The sequence below is a fragment of the Schistocerca cancellata genome, chromosome 9 (assembly GCF_023864275.1).
Source record: "Schistocerca cancellata isolate TAMUIC-IGC-003103 chromosome 9, iqSchCanc2.1, whole genome shotgun sequence".
Lineage (NCBI taxonomy): Eukaryota > Metazoa > Arthropoda > Insecta > Orthoptera > Acrididae > Schistocerca > Schistocerca cancellata.
In genome coordinates this window covers 267,905,895-267,928,645 of record NC_064634.1, presented here as the reverse complement: position 1 = coordinate 267,928,645, position 22,751 = coordinate 267,905,895, and the positions used below count along the sequence as shown (strand labels likewise).

Sequence of the window (22,751 nt, the reverse complement as noted above, 5' to 3'; positions counted from 1 at the left end):
ATAAGTAAGGAGGGACCTGCTAGTGACCGCGACCATGGTGGAAAGGATGATCGCTACAGGACAGAACTGGTTAGGTCATCTGAAGTGAATTCGTCAAACTCTAACTGAACGCCAGTATTTGTAGACACGGCTACAGGAGAAAGACGATTGAGCGGACTAGGAACAGATGGACAGACCAGGTTAATAAAAATGTCAAGAGGAGAGGAGTAACGTGGGATGCAGTGTAGAGGGGAAAGTTATACCAGGACAGAGATAAATGGAGGTACATCATTCGCCAAGCTCCTACTCGGCGCGCTGGAAGGAAATCTTAATGATGATGATGATGAAGAACCGTGGTTTCAGAAATCAAAAGATTAATTAATAAATTAAAATTTGTTTCAGTTGCTTGAAGATTTTGGTTATGTTTTTAAATAATAATGGCGAAAAATGAATGGCAGCATATTGTTGGAAACGGTTGAAGATACACAGTGAATTTAGGTTGTTACAAATGGAAACAGTAAACTGAAACAACAAGCTGCTTGACACAAAATATGATGGTTCATGGACCAAATAACATCTAAGAATGACGAAAAGACGCCTGACAGAACACACACAATAAGATTATAGCGGCTAACTCATTTTAGGACCAGTTAAACTATCACTGGTAACGTAAACGTTTTAAGGATCAATGCTGTTGAATTCTTGTGTACGAAATGCAACATTAATGAGTATAAGCTGTGGCAATCAAAAAATAAAGGAAAGAAGATTTAAAAAAAACAGAAATAGATTACCTTAATAAATTTTTTGCAGCTTCAACTTTTGGTTCAGGTACAAATGTTTTTATAGCTGTTAATTTTTTATACTGTGACGTATCCATCTTTCTGGTAACAACAGACTGCTATGAATTATTATTCTTTTATTTTGTTTTTATATGCAAAAACCCCAGACAATAACAATTCTCAGTTCACTGTCACGGAAATTATCATTCATAATGCATTACACATTTCATGATACACTACAGTTTGTAAGAAACTTTCGTAAGTCAATGAAACTGTATTCGCAGGAGGAAAAAAACTGCGCGCCAATGTCTTCAATACTGCATTGGTTCCTTGCCAAAGCCTCTTTGTGCTTTTCTATGAAATATGACTTTGCTGACGGGGAGAACAAATCTTTGACTGTTGGAGCGCGTTAAGTTGTAGCTTTCTAGAAAACCCGTAGCGTATGCACAACGGAAAAGCTCTTTTAAGAACCAACTGTCTCGCCGGAAGCACCCAGTGCTGGAAGAAGCTACCTGCCCTGTATATGCTTTCAGATATTATTCCACCTGGAGTGTCAGAGAGGATGGAGAACGCACTCTGCGTTCACAGACTGTAGGTGTTCCAAGAAAACATTCGCTTAAAAACATGATTGTGCTTTCAGAGCCTTAAAGAGCTTCTTACAGCCACTACTCTTTGTGGTTTTCGAGAGCATTAAAACCACTTTCCGTTCATAATCCGAGGGTCGAAAGGACTGCAAAAGCAGCAGTGTTTCCAGAGTAAGTGAGAGTAGACACAAGGTACACGGATAAATGTCTGTATTTCCGGAATGCGTAAATGAAATACGTCTCAATACATTTTCAAAAATTATATTAATATCTCAGGGCATATATCTTACAATCTGAAAAGATTAAACATCCTTTTATGCAGATTATAAGCTGATTCTTCTGAGAAATTTTAACACTAAGTTGAGGTGTATAATCCTATACGTGAGTACAGGACCTTGATATAAAGACTAATTTTACAAGTTATCGATTTTGTCGACTTAGTAGGTACAGTGTAATTTGGCAAGTACTTATGAGTTGTATTAATTCGAAATGTATTGGGTTGATGCATAAATTCGTAGCTTTTTCCGGTAAGTTTAATAAACAACAGATACATAGAACAAAAACTTCAATCATCAATAATACATTGTATTACACTAATCACGACAGTCTGCCAACGCATAGGTAACTTTTCGATTCAGCAACTGTAGAAATTATGTGGATTTGAAGCGAAGGACTCGTTGAATCACGTTCGGACCACATTTTCATCCGGAAGGGAAGTGCTGTGAAGGTTGATTGACAGAGAGCAGGAGAGGTGAAAATCTGAGAGTGCAAGATCAGTTGAACAAGGTTGGTGTGGAATGACGTCACAACCCATATCTTGTATAGTATCTTTTGTCAGTGTAGCTCAATGAGGACGGGAATTTCCACGGAGTAGCATCACTTCACGCAGTCTTCCTGGTCGGGTGTCCTTGGCCTGTGACTGCAAAACGTTTCAGTTGTTGACATTAATGTCAGCATGATGATTACACTTCGAGGCAGCATTTTGTAGTACACCACACAGTCTCTGTCCAACAGATCATGACATTACCTTTCCAGGATACGCACCAGTCAGCACAGAATAAGAATAGTCGGTACCAATTGATGACGAGCAAGCAGAGATACTCGTGTGGGCACCCGCTGATTTTTGTGCTTTTGGCTAAGAGCATTCGGAACTCACACGTCCGATTTTTGAACCTTTCCCATTGCATACAGTTGTTGCACGATTTTGGAATGATCATGGTTCATCACATTTGCCAGTTCTCGCGTACTGTAACGTGACTATATGTGAATTAATGTATCTAAACGATTTTCATCAAATTCTGAAGGTCATCCTGAAAGAGGAAAGTCACTAATGTTGTAGCGCTCCTCCTTGAAACGAGTAAATCATTTTCTTGCCGTCTCTATTCACAAGGTAACCTCCCCATCGCACCCCCCTCAGATTTAGTTATAAGTTGGCACAGTGGATAGGCTTTGAAAAACTGAACACGATCAATAGAGAAAACAGGAAGAAGTTGTGTGGAACTATGAAAAAAATAAGCAAAATATACAAACTGAGTAGCCCATGGACAAGACATGCAACATCAAGGATCGGCTGAGCTCAGGAGCGCCGTGGTCCCGTGGTTAGTGTGAACAGCTGCGGAACGAGAGGACCTTAGTTCAAGTCCTCGCTCGAGAGAAAAGTTTACTCTCTTTATTTTCGCAAAGTTCTGTCCGTTCCTTCATTGACGTCTCTGTTCACTGTAATAAGTTTAGTGTCTGTGTTTTTCGACTGCACCGCAAAACCGTGCGGTTAGTAGACGAAAGACGATGTTTGTTTAGGTGTAGCGTCCCCATACTACGGCGCAGTTACCTCGCATTGGACGGACTGACAGATAATAATTGTCTGAAAATAAAAAATCAAACTTTTCACTCGAGGGAAGACTTGAACCAAGGACCTCTCGTTCCACAGCTGCTCACGCTAACCACGAGACCACGGCGCTCCTGTGCTCACAATTTCCTTGATGTTGCATATCTTACGCATGGACTACTCAGTTTTTATATTTTGCTTATTTTTTCATAGTTCCACACAACTTCTTCCTGTTTTCTCGATTGGTCTGTGTTCAGTTTTTCAAGGCCTATCCACTGTGCCAACTTATAACTAAATCTGAGGGGGGTGCAATGGGGAGGTTCCCTTGTCGGTGGCATTATCCCCAAACACGGCGCAAATATTTCTAACTGTTCCCGCTGCCGGCACCACTCTATTAAACTCAAAAGGAAGAATATGTCTCAAATGTTCCAATTTCTCCACTTGGCACTCTATTTTATAGCGTCCACAGCTTCACTCTCCCTCCAAATGACAAAATTACAATACGTAAAATAATATAGCAACAGTGAACTGCAAATAAAAATTAACAATAGATAAATAAACCCACTGCAACAGGAATACCAGCATTCAAATCAAAAAACGCTACGAACTTGTGCACCGTGGTTGTTGTTGTGGTCTTCAGTCCTGAGACTGGTTTGATGCAGCTCTCCATGCTACTCTATCCTGTACAAGCTGCTTCATCTCCCAGTACGTACTGCAGCCTTCATCTTTCTGAATCTGCTTAGTGTATTCATCTCTTGGTCTCCCTCTACGCTGCCCTCCAATGTTAAATTTGTGATCCCTTGGTGCCTCAGAAAATGTCCTACCAACCGGTCCCTTCTTCTTGTCAAGTTGTGCCACAAACTCCTCTTCTCCCCATTTCTATTCAATACCTACTCATTAGGTATGTGATCTGTCCATCTAATCTTCAGCATTCTTCTGTAGCACCAAATTTCGAAATCTTATATTCCCTTCTTGTCTAAGCTATTTATAGTCCATGTTTCACTTCCATACATGGCTACAGTCCATACAGTCCATACTTACTTTCAGTAACGACTTCCTAACACTTAGATCTATACTCGATGTTAACAAATTTCTCTTCATCAGCAACGCATTCCTTGCCATTGCCAGTCTACATTTTATATCCTCTCCACTTCGACCATCATCAGTTATTTTGCTCCCCAAATAGCAAAACTCTTTTACTACTATAAGTGTCTCATTTCCTGATCTAATTCCCTCACCATCACCCGACTTAATTCGACTTCATTCCATTAACCTCGTTTTGCTTTTGTTGATGTTCATCATATATCCTCCTCTCAAGACACTGTCCATTCCGTTCAACTGCTCTTCCAAGTCCTTTGCTGTCTCTGACAGAATGACAATGTCACCAGTGAACCTTAAAGTTTTAAATTCTTCTCCATGGGTTTTAATACCTACCCCGAATTTTTTTGTTTCCTTTACTGCTTGCTCAATATACATATTGAATAACATCGGGGAGAGGCTACAACCCTGTCTCACTCCCTTCCCAGCCACTGCTTCCCTTTCATGTCCCTCGACTCTTATAACTGCCATCTGGTTTCTGTACAAATTGTACGAGTAAATAGCCTTTCGCTCCCTGTATTTTGCGCCTCCCACCTTTAGACTTTGAAAGACGGTATTCCAGTCAACATTGTCAAAAGCTTTCTCTAGGTTTACAAATGCTAGAAACGTACGATTGCCTTTTCTTAATCTAGCTTCTAAGATAAGCCATAGGGTCAGTATTGCCTTACGTGTTCCAATATTTGTACGGAATCCGAACTGATCTTCCCCGAGGTCGGCTTCTACCAGTTGTTCCATTCGTCTGACGTATGCACCAATCCAATAGAATTCCCAATCATAAAAGTTAACGAAAGGAAATTCACCATTTCTAACTTAATTGACGTGTTTTACCTGTCAATAAATTACTAAGTAGAAAAATTATTCCTTCCAAACATGCCTTACTATCTGAGATTCACTGGAAATATGACTAAACCTTTCCCTGCCTTTTTTGTAGAAACTAATTTAGGTCTAGAGTTTGAAAATACAGTTTCAGTTGTAAATTTCTTTTATTATGACAACCAGTTTCGGGCTCTCATAAGTCTACCCTCAGGTGTCGCAACTGTGGTGTGGCCTCCGACCGCCGCGGTGGAAGTGTACTAGAAGCTCTGTGCTACCTATAGGTACCAGGCGTACTGTGCTACCTATAGGTAGCGCGCCTCGAACACGTTCATGACGGCGGGGTCCACAGCACAGTTTGGACACTTGAGTATGGGCTTATAAGACCCGGAATCGGTCGTGATAATAATAGAAATTTATAACTGAAACGATATTTTCAACATCTAGTACAATGCTCAGTGGCGGATGTCTTCCAACAGGATTGTTTGAATTAATTTTGGGTTTATTTCTTGATTCTAGCAATCCTTCTTCACTGTACGTACTCACACGCTATATTTTAGCCATTTCACACAAACATTTTAGCCAACAATGGGTCAGGATAATAAGTGGAATTAGTGTATAGAGTCTTTTACATATAAAGAAAATGGCACGCTACGAGTTATTGGTAAGAAGCTGGTAATCCGCAGTGTATTTGAAAATGTTATAGCATACAATATCCTTTTACCAACCACATGTTAATATGTCTCAAATGTATGAACACATTCGCTGGCCGGACTAACAGGGGACTAGAAGACGTACGTACCAGAAAGAACACAGCGAATGATCACAAGACTTTTTTCATAGATTGTAGTGTATAATAAATACGTTTCCAATTCTTAACAGGTAGATATCTCTATACACCGTATGATAAGGTGCTCAGAAAAGTTCCACTGCAGGACAGAATCTACAAATTTTCTTCAAATCCCTGCGTATCTATTTGTGTATATGTCTAACAGATCAAGTAATGCATATAATAGTTCGCAAATGGCACTACAAACTGTTCATCTTACCATGCTCTGTCAGTGAATGGAGCAGGATGAAACCTTGATCAAACATACAGTGTGAAGTGCGTTCTATCATAAGCATTACACAGCTTTGCAGAGCATAGATTTAAGAGTTGATAGCTACCTATCAGCAATGGTGATGTTTAAGGCATACAACTTTCTTAAATTATAGAATTTCTTCACAATTATTTAATTTTCTATGCAGTATGATCCATTGTATAGACGGAAAAAATTTCTAGAAATGTATGACGACATTCAGAAACATATGTGACACTGATATAAAATGCTGTGTAGCAGTCCATTTTCACAAGGCTATCCTTTCCCATTTCCAGATAGCTCTGTTTTGCAGGAGACATATAAAATATTTTGAATTTTCCGGCTGAATAATGAACTAACTTTTGTGTTTATTTCACTCGAGATACAGTTGCACTAAAGCTCTCCTCTTATATAGATATTGTTTTGTTAGTATCGGAACATATTGTTCGGTGAAATACACATCAGACCAAATTTTGGAGTTTACAAACATCAGGACACTGTTAAATGTATAGAGTGTCACATACAACACCGCGAAGTTTGGAGAATTGACGTCATTAACCAATTTCACATTCACGTTTATACACAAAAGCTCTAATTTTGGCTTATTTTACGGTTAGCTTAAGCCGCATGAGAACGATTCGTACAGAACTTAATAGCCGCGTATTACTGGATTTTCGCATCCGTTTCCTTACACACTTTCACGCAGTTTGGCAACGACGTTCCAAAAGTATTTTGGCGAAGTCTTCTTCACAGAGACAGTTCAGAATACAATTGTGAAGTAAAGCTGGAAGTGGAAGGTATTTAGGAACACTAATTTATTGTCGAGTGGCGTGTCCCATTAAGCTCAACGGTGTAATTTTACTGCTGCTCCGCTTACCGTCAAATTAAACCGTCGATGGCTTTGATTAAAGGCATTATTCAAACCGTGTCCCCCTGCAATTTGCACGGCCTTAATTGGCCGAGTTGCAGCGAAAGGTACACTCTCGGAAAATCAGGACAAAAAGTCTCCCATTCCCAATTGAAGGGCTTTCGAAGAAGAACGATCCGTGGTACTAAAATCGGTTTTCCAGCAGTAATGTTTTGTTTGTTTCATCAAAAGTGTATACGCCAATGTAAAACAATATTAATAACTACACACCTGGTTCTCCGTGGCTCAAAGTGGAACTCCTAACAGTTTTAAGTAAAAATACTTTTTCGTACATAACAGCCATTGATACTTTTCAGCGAACTGAATAGTCACACGATGCTCGTAACTGACATGTTTTAGGTGAACTTATAGAACAATAAATACAGACGATAACTCGTTATTTTCTAAGAAAGAGTGTAAAGTTTTCTCTGAACAGAGATTTGTTACTTCGAAATTTTCCTAGATAACTACGAACTGTAAAAACACTGAATTGCTATCAGAAAGCATGGCTTCTATGTTGTGGAGGTTCGAATTAAAGAATAGTAGAATAGTACATTGTATGAAAAAGTACGTTGTGTCTCCCCAGAATTTCTGGTTCTCTTGAAGGTAAAATATTTTGCAAGATATGAATGCTATATGAGGAGTTTAGCTAGCAAAAAAAAAAAAAAAAAGTACAACTTGTAGCAACTACGTGAATTGGAGTGACTGTTAACTCAGAGAACGAAGAGAAAGCGGTTCTTAGATGAGTTAAAATCTGATGCTGCCAATGTTTTGATACAAATGTACACTTATATGTGAAACGTATATAGCTAATCATTTTTAGAAGCGAACTCATATTTCATCGCCAGACATACAAAACGTATTACTCGACGTCCTTCCCAAAAACACTCCTGTTACAGATCCGTAAAACTTGAAAGAAGTACATATAATGAAAAATGGAAATTCTAACGTATTATCAAAGAGCATAAACGATATACCGATTGCAAAGATGTACATGTGAAAGAACGCTGCGAGGCAGCTATCGCCGAGGCAGAATAGGTGTAACAAAGAACTTATGTTAGGTCGGGCAGTGGTAGGCAAGTTGTGGCTCAGGGATACCGCAAGTAGCGCGTCAGAGGTTGGCAATGCCTGTTGCGATGCTCCGGAGTGGGCAGCCTCTTAGTATTAAATATCCTGTGCAATAACGTCAGTGTTGTGTATTAATGATTTAAGGAAAAAATGATTAATTAAGGAAATGGTACAAATATTATTTTGAAATTTTTATGAAGAATTTTTCTACATCTTGTTACACCGTATTTATGTATTCATGCGCTTTTGCTGTAGAACGAATTTGAATGAGGCCAGCTTTGTACGTAACCCAAAGTTTTTATTGTATTTCTTTGTAAAGATCATTTGTTTGCTTAAATGTAAATTTGATGATACGGCTTCACAATTGCAAGTCAGATTCACAATATAGTAAGATTGTCAAGAAAGATATTACAGTCATTCACCTCAGTTATGTTCCGCCTCCCAATACCAAGACGTTTTTAGTTAAAATAATATCCTGTATTTTATTTAAACAAATTTCTTGCATCTTGGCTTTTTCATCGGTAGTTAGTTTAGCAGTGCTGATAGCAGAACAACGCGTTATCCAAGCGACACCAATACGAGGTATGAAAATTATTTTACACAGTTTATGGATTTTCGCACAGGGACGACTTTCGTACCTTTTCAGATTTACAGGGTCTTAGTAAGATCGAGTAGATCTAAATGTCCTTACCTCTAATTTGTCATTATCGAGCACAGCTTTAAATTCGTTTGGGTTTATTCTTTCTTACTAGTGAACATATTGTTTATAACAGGGTCAGGTAAGTATACAGATACACGTAATCAGATACGCAGTCAGCACACCACTTGATATAGCAGTTCTTTGTTAAACATTACAGCATACTTTAGACATAAACGTTACAAACTGAATAGCTTCATTCAAAATTACAATAAGGATAACGTAATATTTCTTCATCTGAGGATAAAATGATAATTAGAACTTGGTAATTATTCACTGATACACTTGTGACTACCTCGTCCAGGTGGAGCAGACCTTCTGTTCCCTTGTCTCAAGATATCTGACGAAAAACGAAGATTACAGTTCAACACGCTGGCTACTGTATGTAAATCACCTGAGGTTATGTACCTAGGACGAGGGTTTTTCAGGTGTTTATAGTTGTTAGAGACATGGTCTGCGAAGTTAATTCCTTCAGTATCATTCTTCCTAGGCAATGCCTATCTTTAATAACAAATCAAGACTCCTTTCAGCATTTCAGACGAATGACATTCATTAAAAAAAAACAAAAAAACAGTGCAAAAGTAGCATAAATGCTGAATTTTACAGATTCAAAGTATATTAAACAACATATTTGTGTGAGTAATGGAAAAAAGTGTTTCAGGCACACAGACTGTTCAGTCGGACAACCCTTACAGCTTGTAATGACTTGCTTTGATTGATGACTTGCTTTCATTTCTTTACAACTTCAGCTTGACTAGATTTTTGAGAGTATCTTCGGTAACATGGCGTGCGCCTGTTTCTTTTGCTGCCGGTTTCTCGCAAGATATGATTCCGTGGACATTACAGTATATTCGTGGTGTTCCTGGCGATCCTGATACATATTTCGGGTTCCCAACATTTCGTTCATCAACGAAAAAGCAACTTTCTCTCGAAATTCGGTTAAGTGCAAATTATTGTCAATTACTTGCATGTAGATAGCATGAGCATTGACAACTGCGGTATTTGTGAGGAGCTGGAATGCAATCTAGCGTTACCGCTTCATCCGTTTTCGTAAGTTACTCTGTTTCTTGAGGTGGTTGATATTACTTCCGGAACTTCTGTAGTGGTCGGAAACAAGACATCTGCCTTGTCGTTCCATTTTCCTACAGTAAAATTTGTGTTACTCTGCACATCTAACGTTTCACTTTTCTTGACCATTCCTTTCAATCCAGCCGTTGGATTGCACCTTTGGTTATTCCTCAATGTACCAACGAGGCCGTTCAACATGTGGGTTAAGGCGACGCTTGTAACTGTCGACGTACAGAGTGCGTTCAACATTCAACAGTGAACCCTTCAGTCCTATCACTATATAGGAAGACACTTCATGATTTCCATAGGCAATCTACTTTTCAGTATGTACTTTCACATGTCAGGTACAGCCTCCATGAACACACACAGCTTGCAAAGCCTGAGACCATATTTACGACGTTTCCCCGGAATATACTGGTGAAATCTCAGCCTCCCTCCAACGACACCGTACTTTAATCAATGCACTCTTTCTCCGCATGCTAATACATTTCGTGGAATTTATAATTTACTAGACCAATCAATGATCAAACTTTGTGCAGTTTTGTTTTGTTTGTGCCAGAATGGTCCCAAAAATATTTCGTACTCAAAAGACTCTCTTACCTGTTGCGGGACAGAGCCTCACTAGTTTCCTTTCTGTACAGTGCGTCCTTTGACCAACGGTTTCGGAGTGTAGCGGAACGGGCCAAACCAAAGAAAACGAATCTAAAGAAACGTAACATTTCTTTATGGTTTGTGCCCATTATCGTCTCCTGTGTCCTGTACATTTTTGTTGACAGTACTACCAATAAATCTTTGCTCGGGTTATCAATTGGTCCGGCAGTCATTTCCAAAACAGTGTCATCAAAAAAACCATTGCTAAAAATCCAGTTCATCACAGTTTCCAATTTAGTCTTCACATCATCAGCAATTGCCTTATATCAGGTCGTGGTGAAATCGTCCATATGTCGAGCTACATAATGCCAGCTAACTTCGGACACGTCTGTGGGACGTACATTTTCTAGCTCCCCAACGGCTGGTCTTCTTATTTTCTTCGATCCGCCAGCATCGGAATCGTCAGAATCACGATCAAAACTCCCAGGAGTGCACTCAAGATGATCACCGTCCGATAATTCAATAAACGAAGTGGACCCGCTCTCAATGACTTCGGTTTCCTCAACCAACCAACCCGCAAAAGTCTGGGTCGGACATTGTCAAAAAAACTCAAGAAGACAAGCTCAAAACTTCACGGAAATATAACTGCGAAGACACATTGAAAGTTATCTCTATACTTCTAAGTCCTCGCAAACAATCTGAAAACTGGGGTTTAAATTCTGATTATTGATTCAGATCTAGAGCTGGCGTCACTACCCTACTTTTGAAAATGAATGTATTTATGCAAATTACATTTTAGAAGTGCGATTCTAATTTATCTGAAACGCATCTGACGGTCTGTAAATCAGAGTGCATAAAAGAATGAATGACAAGAATATTCAGAGTGACTGTTAAGTAATTTAAATCTGCCCTATTACAAAAATAGCTTGTGTTGAATTCACAAGAAATATCACTAATTAAAATCTGTCTCTAATATTCTGCCAAAAATGTTCATTATATGGTTCAAATGGCTCTGAGAACTACGGGACTTAACATCTGAGGTCATCAGTCCTCTAGAACTTAGAACTACTTAAACCTAACTGACGTAAGGACATCACACCCATCTATGCCCGAGGCAGGATTCGAACCTGCGACCGTAGCGGTCGCGCGGTTCCAGACTGAAGCGCCTAGAACCGCTCGACCACTCCGACCGACTTAGGTTCTATAGGAAACTCTTACCTTGCAGCGGATAACTTGACCTTGCTGTGGCTGCACTGCAGTTGAAGATTTGAAATCAAAGCGTGCGTGACAGTTTGGCTTCTTATATTTTATGTTGATGTCGATATTGATGTTTTAGCAAATTAGTTTTTTTGGTTCTCTTTTCATAATCATTATCGTTCACGCAAAAGAGGAAGGCGTGACAATGCAATTTTTACCGATTATGTTTCGTTGAACAGTGGGGTTATGTTTTATTACATAGCTACAGATGACAAAAGGAGGTACATAGAAACTTTTTTACTGACATAAAAGTCACCTTCAAGTAGTACTAACAATCAGCATTGACATGGTCGATAATGTCTGCGTCTACGAAATATTTCTGTTATAAAAATTTGTCTCTTTGAATTCATAATACAATATAGTTTAACTTATCTAATTGGGGGATGGGTAATTAAAATATTGAACACATGACTGATTCCCCCCTGACTGCCAACACATAGGAATTTTTGGAGAGAATGAAAATCTTTCACAGCACTCATTGCTGAACTCGCTCAAGTCAAACTAAACTACCAGTAGCCTGCCCGGCTAGCCGCGCGGTCTAACGCGCTGCTTCCCGAGCAGGAATCCGCCTGATGGTTTAGTGTCGAGATCCAGTGTGCCTGCCATACTTGGATGGTTTTTAGGCGGTTTTCCATCTGCCTTGTCGAAGGCGGTCTGGTTGCCCTTATTCAGACTCAGTTACACATGTCGGCGATGGCTGCACAAACACTGTCTCCACCTACGCGTACACCGTAATTAGTTTACCACGCAAACATTTGGGGTACAGTCGTATGAGACGTTCCCGGGATCACTGGGTGCCGAACCGCACAATAGCCATGGGTTGGGTGTGGAGCGGTGGTATGGTGGTTGGACTGCTGTGGCCTGTTCTGGATTGGCGTGCCACTGAGGGCTACGGCGGGACGAAGCCTCTCCGTCGTTTCTAGGTCCCTGGATCAATACACAATATGTTGATCGCTCTCGAGAAGCGGAAAATCTGTGTAAGAGTTCTGATACAGCACAGATTTTCGTTTTGAAACATTCTGCAGTTGATGCTGAAATATAATAGCAGTTTTCGAGTTAATTCCTGTTACAGAGTAGCGAGTCAGCTTTGTAACTGTAACTGATTGCCTCAATATTAAAATATTATTTGAAGTATACGAAACACTCTTTCCTCCGTATGCACTGACCTAAGCACTTTCATTTTATTGCCGTCCGTGTTCACAATTAAAACCACGTCATGTAGAAAACGTAGATATAGTAAATATAAAGATATTATGGTGCCATTATAGATCAGAAACGAAGTTAAGTTTTTTTGTAGTCTTGTTTAAATAAAGTTATAAATGCACTTTTGAAGCTAAGTGTTAAGTAGGACGATATTATTGCATAACCATTATGTCCTATTTAAAACACTGATTGTAAAAATATTTATTTAAAAGACTTATTTCCAGTCCATTCTACATTTTAATATGAGCATGTCACAATGTCGTCATTTAAACATTGCTTTCAAGCTCATCTATTATTTCAGTATGAAGAGAACGACACAAATAACTAACTGTTGTTTATGATGCGAGTATGGTACATATACACACAATTGTCTGAGGATTTCGATGCAAAAATTTTACAACAAATAAACGAAAAGGAAAATCAACTCATTTCTCCGGAAACTTTCTGCTGAGTATGTCACTTCCTACATATCTCGATAACATTTTAAATAAGAGCCCGGAAATTGCAACCAGCAGGTGAAAAGATTTCAACCCAAAAAAAAAGACCTTCTGTCTACAGATTATGTACTGAATACGTCACTTTCCACATATATCGATAACATATTAAATAAGAGCCAGGAAGCTGGACCAGCAGTTGAAACGCTAATTGATCCACAAAAGTGATGGTAACGAACTGATTCCAAGGATTGCCCGATTACATGATAATACTGCTTGCCCGAAAAAAATCTCAGCGCTGTACTTATTTACAGATTGGGAAAACAGTGTAGGACAGTGGAAAAACCGAAATTTTCCTGCTTCTCGTTAGAATATAAGAGCAGTGATAGTGATATAGTTCTGAAAGGTTTTCACGATAAAAATCAGTAAATACTGGAAACCCTTTCTGTTAGAGAACAGCTGCCTTCCCGACCAGTAGTCAGCAACTAAAACATTAAGTGTTTCGTACACTCGTGTTTGTTTGAATGCTGACAAGCAAATCGGCGTTCCAAAACAGGTACCAAACTGAATGGTTTATTATCAAAAAATAGTTATTTTTACTAGCCCTGGAGAAATTTTACGTCAAAAATTATAATTATAAAAACAGACGTATGGAAATATGTATCGCTCTATCTCTGACAATATTATTGTTACACATACTTTTAACAAAAAAATAACTAAGCCGTCTAATGAAACCTTATTGCTGTTATCATAATGTGATACGTTGCCGTGCAACTTGTATTATGAATACCTTTGTCTCGACATGGCAGTTTTCAAATATTTTCTGGAACTCCCCTGTAATCGGACTCTCAAAAGCTGTTCTCTTGCTGCCATAATAATATATCAGACTCAGAGTTTGTGTACGCACGCAACAGCTGGCTCAATAGAAAACTTTCCAAAGAAAGATTTGAACATTCAACTCTCTGTTCTACTGGAGTTTTAGCGACCATTGGCCTTAGTGTTAAGGCTGTCTCTAAGACAACAACTGTTACGAACCTATTTAGAATTTTAATTCATTGTCTACGATGATTTCCGTCCACCGCAAACTTGAGCGCTTGAATATGGGCAATGATGGAACTTGCTGTCGATAAAAAAATTCATTTTTAGAAATACGACTACATACAGAGCACCGTAAATCACACAATTATTCATTCGCACCAGCGTTAATATTAAATTGTTCTTTCTCTTTTCTCTCTAATAGTTTTACCGAGGACCCTTTGAACGAGATATTTTCTCTACACCATTTCCCATGCTGTGGAGTCATGAAGTCGATATGCCCATTAGATATAAATGACCGACTCCTAATCCCTTTCTTTACACGGCAAAGTCTACATGAGTAATGTTTTCCGTTGTGCCACGCTTGAGCAACGGCGTATTATTTTTATTATTTTCATATAGTTTTCAAATTTTACTATCCATTCAGAGTCAGAAAAAGAAAATTATATTGCAGTCGCTCCAAAAGATCGACATGAATTTCTGTATTTCCTTGAAAGGTCTCTAGCGTAATAGTCGCTGTCTGAAGATATGTTCGTTTCCAATAATAACCTGAAATATATTTGATGACACCAACCCCATCACTAGCCGAATGAAATAGAAAGATCCACCAAACTGAATGGTTTATTATCAAAAAATAGTTATTTTTACTAGCCCTGGAGAAATTTTACGTCAAAAATTATAATTATAAAAACAGACGTATGGAAATATGTATCGCAACAAATGGAAGAAAATCAGAGACAAACACAGCAAAAGCTTCAAAAGTTAGACAAAATGGAACAAAATCAGAGACAAACACAGCAATAGCTTCAAAAGTTAGACACCATGATTGAACAAACACGTGAAGATTTAACTACTGAGTTACATAACATTGAATCGAAGTATTAAAAAGTCTGTAATGACGTAAAAACACAAATTTGTGAGCATTTTCAACCTATTTTTTCGCGGCATGAAAATGCATTACAGTACCACGAAGCAGCCATAAAAGAACTGCAAACTATTGTTCATGAAAATCATGAGACCTTGCAAGCTAAAATTTACTCAGTTGCATCTACCGATTCGGTTACGCAACTTGCAAAAACTCAGGAAAACTTAAAGGACACAGTAGATACTCTGAAAATTACTTGAGAAAGACACATGGAGGAAATTAGTTCATTATCAGAGAAAGTAGTAGAACTTTCAGATAAGCTAAATAATTTAACTACGTAGGTAGATGATAATCTGAATGACATAGAAGAGTATGAACAAATTAAGAAATTCAAACAAAATCAGAATCAAATTAATACGCAACACAAAAGAGAAATCCGGGACGTACAAGATCAGTTGGCACAAGTAATACAAAAACTACATATTTCAGAGGACACTCGCGCTCCAACACGGGAAGAGGGACTTAGAAATACGGAAAACCCGCAAAATAATAACAAAGGGCATTTCGGAAATTATGAAAGAAATTGGCAAGGTGCACCAAATTTTGAGATGGAACCGCTGACACGACGTAACAATGACCGATATGCGACTCGCCGACACGATGATTTTTGACTATAAGCTGTTCATTACTACACGTAAATTAAAAACATTTAAGAATTCTGGCAACGACATTCATCCAAAAGCGTGGCTCCATCAATTCTCTCATTGTTTTCCTCCCAACTGGTCATTAGAGCAGAGATTAGAATTTATGTGTGGCTACTTAGAGAATGAACCAGCTGTAAGAATGCGATCGGTCATTCACTATTGCCACAGTGAAAGAGAATTTTATCATGCGTTCCTCTCAGCATATTAGTCTCCAACTACACAAGACCGAGTAAAACATAGCATCATAATGAAGAAAGATTTCGAACAATCTGAAGTCTTGTGAAATATTTTGAAGACATGTTGCACAAGAATTGGTACCTGTCAAACCCATACAGCCCCTCAGAACTCATCCGCATTTCCTTAATCAAATTACCTGAAAATTTACGACATATTATTTTGGCAGAACGTTGCAAAGACAACATTGAAGCTTTTCACGGACTCTTACAAGAATTGGAAATTGACGCTGACAATTGCGGAACGTGAAAACAGGAGCACAACAATTACAAGTCACATCCGTCGCAATTCTGCGATGACAGAAATAGTAACTGGACACAACAAGGCTATTCTTACAATACAAATGGTGACCAAAACAGACACCACCCATATGACAACCACTGGCAGAATAATAGTTACAGAGAAAGATCGCACTTCCGAAGTAATGAATATGACAGAAACAATCATAGAAACAGACAATATGGCAACCACAACCATTATTATCACGGGAGACAGAATAACTTCAGATGCAACAGTCCACCGTGCAGTGATAATTCAGGGAGAAATTCTCCACCACTTAACCGACAAGAAAGAAACTACAGGAACTACCGACATGACGACAGACGATATAATCGTAACGACAGACCTGAATTGCATCAGAACTGGCGGGATTAAAACACAGCAGGGCACCCTCGGCAAGGTGAATTTGTAGAAGTTAGGTCTCCTAATCCCAATAACGATGCGCGCCAACAAAAGAGACAGACAATGACTCTCACCGCCGGCAGCCACGTGCGCCGGCTGGCTCAGCGAAAAATAACATATATGCTTCCCTTGAGAAAAATTTTAGCATTCCTTACCGACGTATACAACATGATAATTACTTTGAAGTTGAACCTCTGTGCACTAGAAAGGGTAAAGGACTGCACCGTATTTCATATGTAAAACCGTTTATTGAGAGATAATCTGCTTTTTAACTTTGTCTTTGCCATATAACTTTTCACTTTACATTACTAGTATGTTTTGTCAGACTTAGAATCTGTTAACATGCAACAATGTTTGAAGTTAAATATCCAGTCAAGAACCAAGAGAACTTATTTAAACAGAAATTACAAATGCATTGTTATAGTGAACAGACGTCACAGTGATATTTTGTGTGTACATTCTTGCTTGTTAGTTGCATGGTTACTTAACGACTATAAGGCTTACATACTTAGAACATATACTGCTAATGAGATTTTAATGCAACATTTTGGTTTACTCGAAAAGATACTCTTTATTAGAAGTACATTCGGTGAGATTAAAGATGACTTAGCATTTGGTTTCTATGATAGCTACACAATTATATCACGATGCTACTAATATGTGACACAATTTACATTGTTGCTTTTGCGGTGTATCTGTTTTATATCTGCACAGTTTTTCTGTATTACTCTGGAAAGTAAAACATGTTTTAGTAGTAACTTTTGTGGTACAGCTACAAGGTGACAGCCTTTTCCATAGCACAACAATATGTTACAGTACAGTACTTTCTCCATCACGGCAATAAGCATAACAACTACGATATCTATACGCAAAGCATTTCACTTTTGTTTATGATGAGGTGAGTACATTGACTTCAGCAGAACTTTGCTTACAGAGGACGATAACTACGACACTTCCACAGAATTATCTTACAGCGAGACGCACATTTAGCGCTACAGGACACGCATTTGAGTGATTAATTTTGTACTTAAAACATTTATTTTTAAAGAATTGTTAATTTAAAGAATTGTTAATTATAAGAAAGTTTTCCGTGATACATTTCATTTCATTGCTGTAATCTGTAACACCTGAGGGTATAATTACATTAATCCTCAGGGGGTACACGCCTACATTGTGTACTATGTGATTGGCAAGCACAAGGAGCCTTAGCTAATATGGTATTTGCTTATACAACTTTACACATCGGTATCATATTCCTCTAAAACAGAATTACATAGCTATCTGATTATTTGACAGAGAAACAAACATATTTTTACTACGTCAGTGACACATGTTTACGCAACTACACAGTTGGATAACTTCACACTTATGAAATTGTATTTTGTCTTTACTTTGTGAAATGTTCATATTTTTTCGGAACCATTGTGATACTATGAGAGCTTTGAATGATATATTTGGTATGGGATCATGATTTTTAAAGTAAGTTTGAGGTAGATGACACTTTTGACATGAACATAGAATTTTAGTTAGGTTTTGAAATAATTGGAGGAAGCTAGGACGATTTTGAGATTTGGCTGAGTTTTTATTATGTTACTAATATGGTAACAATGTGTATTATGCTGTTGAGGTATGTTTATGATCAATATGCTGATGCTATATGAGGAATTTGATTATGCTATGTATTTATTATGATGAAATATTGAAGTGTCGCCGCAAGATTGACGTGTCGACGAATATGTATATGTGTAATAAGGTAAGAAGCAATGAACAGTGGTTAGGGACTCTGATGTGTGTAAAAGGATGTTGGAAACCGCGAATCGTACTGTAAGAATTGTGAAATTTGTGTATATGCGTGAATGTGTCACTATGCTTACGAAAATTTTTTCGACACTGTTATATTTACAGTATTTTGTTTCTACAGATTTGTAACGCAAATATTTCGACCAGCCAAATTTTATTTGTATCAAACTGTCACTGTATCGGAAACTGATGTCGTAAATATTTTGGTAAGGAGGCTAACTGACCCAGGTGGCGCCCAGGTGCGCAAGTCGCCTCGAGAAAAAGCCAATAGGTGAAAAATAAGGAGAGGCCATTAACCTCGGTATTGACATTCCTTTCTAGAAAGCATCGCAAATATGACACGCTTATTACTTGGAAAGATACTTACATTTTCACACCTGATTATGACAAGCGTCTTTCTATAAGAATTGAGAGAATTTCTACTAACTTGTGAAATGCCTCATGACTACTGAATGATATTTTTATGCTTTACTTTGTACATAGTTGCTTATTTTATTTGATATCTGTTTTCCGGGTGTGTTGCATCATTGGTTTTATAAAGTAAAATTAAATGCATTTGCTAATGTGAACACTTTCTGTCAACAGATCTGTTACATAATAATTTTGTGATCCACATTCTTAAAAAAAAAAAGGAGTTCCTGGAAAGGAAAGAACAATAAGAAGGGACTAGTAACAGTAATTGCATACATTATTTTCTTTTCAAGTACTTGGTAATTTTTATGTTAGAATAAGTTGTGCTGCACCACTTTAATGGCATAGACATTAAAATGTGAATAGACATTTTCCTTACCTGCATTGTTGCCTTTAGTGTACTATTTTTTCTGCTTGTGGGTTTGTTATGTTTAGATATAAGTTATTACATTTACTGCTGCTTGCTTTGCCAATTTCCATTTTTTTGGTCATTGCTGTTTGTATTAATTGTTTTGTGCTGCTTAATTGCCTCGTCCCTTAGTTTAGCATCTGAGCTCAGTAGATTTAAGTTAGCTTAAGATGGGGTGGGCTCTATAAGAGAATGAGTTATGATGAATTGGAAGAATTGCATTGAGAAGCTTTAAGAAAATTGTTTGGCCAAAAAAGTAGTGTACAGTGGAGAAAAACTAGTTTTGAAAGAGGATGTGAACAGAATACAGAAAGCATGCTTGGATAGGATTTTTTTTGGTGGAAACAAATGTTGAAATAAGAGGAAAAATCTACAGAATGAAGTTATGGGTTGGACTGCAGTACCAAATGTCACACTGAAAACAAACCCTGTCGTGTATTTTTGTGTTATTACACTGTGTGAATTTGTGTTTTTCCTGTCTTTAAGTGTTTAGCTGATAAGATTTATGTTGTAGAATTTTTTAAATACCATGTTATTTACTTTGTAAAGACGTTTAGACATTATTAATTCTGTTTTGTTTCAATGCTCATGTGTGAAATTAATGTTTTGAAACCTATTCTCATTATTTTATATATTCACTTATGTTATAATTCCTGTAACACTGATGTTTATGTTTATTTCTATTCTTTTGTAAAACCTGTGTTACAACAAATGTTATCTGTACTGTTATGTTCTTTAATGACGTATTTTGTACATTTGTAATTGTATTCTTATGATGTAAATTCATAATTGTATAGACACCAGTTCTTCAAATTAAGTATCATGTCACTGCACACGTTTCTGTTGGTCATAGTACATGCATAATGTGTGACAAATTGGGACTGTTAGTGTTTCCACATGTGTTAATAATTCAGCAAGGGACTGATTAACAGCATTGCTGGTTCTAAGGACAATTCCAAAAACTTTGTGAGTGCACAAGTGGTGGTTTATGGACTTGCGATATTCTCCAAAAGACTCTTCGATGGTGATTGTGCACTTGCACTGTCGCAATAGATGGCTGCTGGCCGTCTCTACAAGGACTGTAATGGGTCTGCATCTTTGATGGCACACCAATACCATTATTTCTACAAGGACTGCACTGGGTCTGCACCTCCAGTGGCCCACCAATACCGTAATCTCTACCAGGACTACAGTGGGTCTACTTTGTGATGACCTACCTACCAATATTCTTCAAAACTTCGACTGACTCTGTGTTGGGTTTCTCTGTTGTGGCCCATTAACTGTCTGCATGTCGAGAGTCAGCAGTGCCTTTCCATTGGAAGGACAACACTACTTCTTCAAGACTGCATGGAAATCCAGTACTTCCGTGTGCATTTTATTTTACTGCTGAGACTTTGAGAAAAACACTGCTATTTTACTGTGAGGAGCGATCAGGACTGTCTTTATGGACAGTGAGAAAATTTTAGCTTTTGACCAACACTGTATAAATAAGTGTGTGCATTTGATTTCTCTGTTATTGTAATTGTGAAAAAAATTCAACAAATACGTATTCACCAGTGCCCAAAACAATTTCCTAACTTTTTGTGGGGACCATGGGGGTTTTGTAAGTAGGGTGTTTAGGTTTTCTTATTGGTGACGCCACGTAGTGCTCTGTATGAAAATCACTGGCTGTGCTGTGTGCAGTCTGTGGCTAGTTTGCATTGTTGTCTGCCATTGTAGTGTTGGGCAGCTGGATGTTAACAGCGTGTAGCGTTGCGCAGTTAGAGGTGAGCCGCCAGCAGTGGTGTATGTGGGGAAGTGAGATGGCGGATTTTTGAGAATGGATAATCTGGAGGTGTGTCCATCAGAAATAGTACATTTGTAAGAATGGATGTCATGAACTGCTACATTTATTATGACTATTGAGGTAAATACATCGTTTGTTCTCTATTAAAATCTTTCATTTGCTAACTATGCGTATCAGTAGTTAGTGCCTTCTGTAGTTTCAATCATTTATTTAGCTGGCAGTAGTGGCGCTCGCTGTATTGCAGTAGTTCGAGTAACGAAGATCTTTGTGAGGGAAGTGATTTGTGAAAGGTATAAGTTAATGTTAGTCAGGGCCATTCTTTTGTAGGGATTACTGAAAGTCAGATTTCGTTGCGCTAAAAAAATATTGTGTGTCAGTTTAAGCACAGTCATATATAATTTTTCGAAGAGGACGTTTGAACAATTTCCCTAGGTCGTCACGTTGCCTTCATTTCGGCGCGTTAGGAGATGGTGCACTGACAATACTACAGTAATCCGAGATTCCTTCTGTTTCTCACGCTTCTATGGTCCTACCAACCACGGCACGAGTCTTTTGCAAATAAGAACGTTCAGAGGGCATGGAAAGAACGTTAGTCTCTTTCGTGTACCCTATGAAAACCTCAGATCATACGTTAAGCTTATTTTCCACCTAAATCATTATTATTGCCAGGGCTCTGCGGCATTGGAATAGCACCCCAGCGTTGGACGTAATGGGGCAGTCCTGAACCAAAGGTGATCGTGTAGATCTTATAATTAGATTTTCCCTGAGACATTTAAGTCTCATCTTTATCTACGATAATGCTGGAAGCTACATAAATGAATTACGATTTGTACTAGGCCGGGATTGAAACCCAAGTCTCCTTGCTTACTTGTCAGAAATGCTGACCATTGCACCACATTGCAGCACGAACTCCCATACTCGAATGCTCTCCCCTACACAAACTTCGGTTCATATTTTCACTTTCGTAGTTCGTGCAGCAATACTGACCACAGTGCTACGGTGGTGTAATGGCCTGTAATTAAAAAGACTGAGTTAATGGATCATCGATGAACTTGAACAGGTGTCATGGAACGTCCACTCAGAACAATTGCAGCGAACAATATGAAACAAAATGAGATTAAAATAGAAAATGGTCAGCAATTCTGCCTAGTACTCAAGGAGACTCAGGTTCCAGACCCGTCCGTGCCACAAATTTTAATTCATTTCTGCAGCATCCAGCATTGTCGTAGATGAAGATGAGACTTAAATGTCTCAGCGATAATTTAATTATAAGATCTCATAAGAACTCTTCCAGCGCAGTAGCCACCTGGAGATAGCAACAAGCAAACGATTTACAGAATACCTTTTGTGAAGGAACTAATTATAAATACAGGTACACATGTTTCGGAGAGTGAATGACACAATTTTGCCAGTAACGCAGTGATTGCCATTGTCCCTGCATCCA

At 38.3% G+C, this 22,751-nt stretch overlaps 1 protein-coding gene across 1 annotated transcript in view; it reads left to right on the top strand.

Annotated features, from left to right (window-relative positions):
* Positions 1-22,751, top strand: part of LOC126100436 (protein sidekick-2-like) — a 720,869-nt gene that overhangs the window by 160,637 nt on the left and 537,481 nt on the right. The gene's annotated exons all lie outside the window — the stretch shown is intronic.